The sequence below is a fragment of the Phalaenopsis equestris genome, unplaced genomic scaffold (assembly GCF_001263595.1).
Source record: "Phalaenopsis equestris unplaced genomic scaffold, ASM126359v1 Scaffold000469, whole genome shotgun sequence".
Lineage (NCBI taxonomy): Eukaryota > Viridiplantae > Streptophyta > Magnoliopsida > Asparagales > Orchidaceae > Phalaenopsis > Phalaenopsis equestris.
In genome coordinates, this window is record NW_018164910.1 from 754467 (window position 1) to 758657 (window position 4191).

Genomic DNA, 4191 nt, shown 5'->3' on the forward strand with positions numbered 1-4191 from the left:
TAGCTCCATGAGATTCTTCATTCTTTGCATACACCCATTTTCATCCGATGGTTTTTCTTCCCGGAGGAAGCTCCACTAACCTCCAAATACCATTCTTCCAAAGATACTCTATCTCGTCTTCCATTGTCGCTCTCCCAAGATCGCAATTTGAGCTCTCCACCACTTCTTTGTAGTGATAAGAAATTTTTATGTTCATGTTTGAAAGTGCAATTGCAATGTGATCCCTCAACCAGGCTGGTTCTGTGATATTATGGTGTTTGTTTCTACTCCTAACAATTGATTATTGAGCAGGAATCTCATTCTCGGTATCTTCTTCCAAGTTCTCTTGACCCTTATCAGCAGATTCCTTATGAGTTGCAACTGAATTACATATTTGAGTTTGAGTGGATGAAATCTATTGAGTTGTAACAAACTCTAACTTCTGTTGCATATCTTTGGTCCTAAAAAAACTCTCCTCCTGCTTTGAGTCTAAATTTTTCCACTAGCTTGTCTCGTCAAATGTAACATCTATGCTAATGTCAATTTTGCTTTCCGACAGATCATACAACTTGAAGCCTTTGACTCCTTGCTTGAATCTAATGCAGATCACCTTCTTTGCTCATGGTTCCAGTTTATCATTCTACACGATGAACACCCAAATACGCTAATGTGCTTGTAATTTCTAGCAGGATGCCCCGACCACTTCTCCTTTTGGGGTCTTCTTCCCAATAGCTATAGAAGGCAGACAGTTCACCAAGTGATAGACATATTATATAGATTAAAACCAATAAACTCTATCCAACCCAACATTGGATAACATACACTGAAATTTCTCCACAAAAATTTGATTCATCCTTTTAATAATGTTCTGCTATGGTGTCTCTCGAACAGCGAAGTGGTGTTCTATCCAATTATTTAACACTCTTGCAAGAATACATCTGAAGAGTATTTGTCCTTGTTGTTTGATCTTATACTCCAAATCTTTTTACTAGTATGAGTCTCAATTCACTTTTTACAAGTCATAAAAATCTCCAACACATCTCTTTTGCATTTCACCGTATACTCCTAAACATATTAAAAGTAATCATCAATAAAAAAGACAAAGTATCTCCACCCCCAAATGGTGCTTTCTTCGTCAGATCTCACTACAGGAAAAAAGCGCAAAAACCGACGACCTCTATTTGCGTAGGAAAAATTGTTCAATTTTTTGACGATCTAGTGATGATTTATAATATTGGTTAATTGCAAAGATATAACTACAAAAAGGCTATCACATGATCTAGAAGAGAGAATTATTGAGAGAAAGGAATTATACGACAATGAACAAACTGACAACGTGTTTAAAAAAAGAATAAGCATAGACTGATGAATCTTCTGAGGATGAGGTTTTCTCTTCATCGCGCGAGTTTTGCTTACTTTTTGTGGATTCCAGTGTAGTCACAAGAATAACAACTTCTGTGAGGAAGATTCTCCCTGTCTCTGTACACAGAGTTGTGTTTGCCTGTTCAGCTGAACCTCCCTTTCTCTTCGCCTGTGTCTTCTTGTTAAATACTTAGTATTCACAGAAATCAAGCTTGCAAGTGGTCGCTCATTTGATCAATCCTTGTTTCAACAAAACCTGAAGTGAAGCCTCTCCAGCATTAGCCAGCTGCATATGCTGCAACAAATTAGCGTTAGAAGAATCATCAGCACCAGTAGTTGTTCCAATCATTGCACTTTTCCGAAGATAGTAACGCTTGTGATGACAAACTCCCTTCAGAAAAATCATTGCTTCACGCATAGCCTCGGGAATTTTGCCTTAATAACTACCTTGTAGCCCATAGAGTCTAGAACCTCAACTGACAACAAATTCCTCTGAATATCTGGAATGTGTTTTACATCAGTCAGCTCTCTCACAATATCATCATGCATCCCGATAAAGATACCCTCTACATCAGTAGCATGATAAGCTTGATCATTTTTCATGGTCACTGCACTGCTATCCAGCTCCTTGCACGTACATAACTACCCTTGATGAGTACAATGTGATAGTTAACACTTGAGTCAAGAATCCATCACAAGTCATCTGTAAATAAACTATGAAAAACTACAGATAACGATGCATCTAAATATGCGTCTTCACATCTTTCCATAATGATATTGAATTTTGCTTCAGATGCAACTTCCTTTTCCTTCTTCTTTAGTTTCAAACAAATTATCTTCTAATGACCAATCTTTAACTCAAAACTACGCCCACGCGACTTGCTATGCTTTTTAGAAGTGTCGTCTCTGCCGCATTTCTTTGTCGAATTCTTCTTTTTCTTCTCAGATTTGTCATGTTGAAGTGTAAGTGTCTCTGACGACTCCATCTTAGAGGACTCATTGTCTTTTCGACGAAACTCGTGTTTCAATAGCGTTGCAATCTCTTCATCATAATTCAAGGCCACATCATTCCCATAAATGAGTGTCATAATAAATTTTTCATATTCATATGGGAGTGAATTCAATAGAAGGAGCACATTTTCTTCATCACCAACTTTTCTCATCCAAATTTAACAGATATGTTAACAATTTTGTGAAATCATTCAAGTGCTCATCAATAGTAAACCTCAGTTTCATTTGAAAAGTTTAGAGCCAATGCTTCATATGATATATTTTTTTTCTTCAAGATCCTCAACAATTTTTCTACAGAAGTCTCTATCATCAACGCATATTTGATCTCCTGGGTCAAGCAATTTCGGATCAAACCACAAGCACTCCCGTTCATCTTTAATCAATCTCTCTCTGATATCTCTTTAGAACATTCATCGTTATCCAAGACCTCCTCGATTATCATACCTTGCATCATCACATGCAAAAGTTCTATTTGCCATCAAATTTCGTCCCACTGATTTTGATGGGATGTGCAACCACCTGATGAATCAACTTTTCTACCATCATAATAGACATTACAAAATTTGACATCCTGTTATCATTCATTGTTATCACACTTGAAATATTTTTCTTATTGACATCCTGTTATCATTCATTGTTATCACTGTTGAAATATTTTTCTTAAATATTTCTCTAATTTTAAAAACTTGAAAAAAAAAACCAACTTAAAAAATGTTCACCTGAATAAATAAATAAAATATTTCCATTTTTCCTTTCTTTTTTGTTTAAAAAAGAATAAAAGATTTTTTTCTTCTTTTCCTAAACTACGTAAATACATCGGTTCGGCAGTTCAAAAATATCACCTGCGTAATTAATTTATAAATATAATTTTTTCGTGCGGTGTGCACGTAATTAACCCTAAAAAAAACATTTCTCACATCCTTTTAAAGCACAATTACAACTTCCCCAAATGGAACAAACTCATTGCCACCTCAAATAAGTGAAATTCACAATAAATCTCTCTTCTAAATAAGTCCTAGACTTATAAATAGCAATGTTTCAAGGGCTATATGTTTAATATAATAAAAGCAACATTACTCTTATCTCCAACATACTTGTAGATTATTAAACCTAATATAGCTCAGCAAATCTAAAGGCATGAAGCATGATGAATGGCTCTAACATTTATTAAAATATGTAATAATAAAGAGTATATATGTAAAATTCAACTTTTAAATAGAGTAGCATTAATTGACATGCAACCTTATAATTAATGAATGATAAAGTTGCAACTTTATATGACAAATATATCAAATATACATAAATGTAATATGTTGAATTCAATGTTATTGGCTTGTCCTAATCCATCACAAGCACTGTGCTGATATGTAGTGCCCATTATTTTAGCCACTATATATATATATATATATATATATATATATATGGTGGCTAAAATAATGGGAGGTATAAATATAAAAAGTAAAATTTTGGTGATAGATATGTAAGTACATAAGAATAAGTTGGTATTTATGTGAATGTCCAATGTATAATTATAATAATATGTGAGGGAAGGATATGTGCAGATATGATGGTATTGTGGCCGTCGTAATATCACCACAATATCGTGAATCCACACGTACCTTTTTGAGTCAACACGTTGAAACTACTTAAGAGTTAAGAATAGACATCATATAATTTTATCATAAGAACTGTGTACATGTCATAGAAACTATGCATGATGAGTTATTACAAGAAAAAAATTATACCATTTATTACAAATATATCATTGAGAATATTTTTGTCAAAATTTGATCCATGTGAATGTTAAAATTTTTATACTTATTTTATGTTGAATGCCGA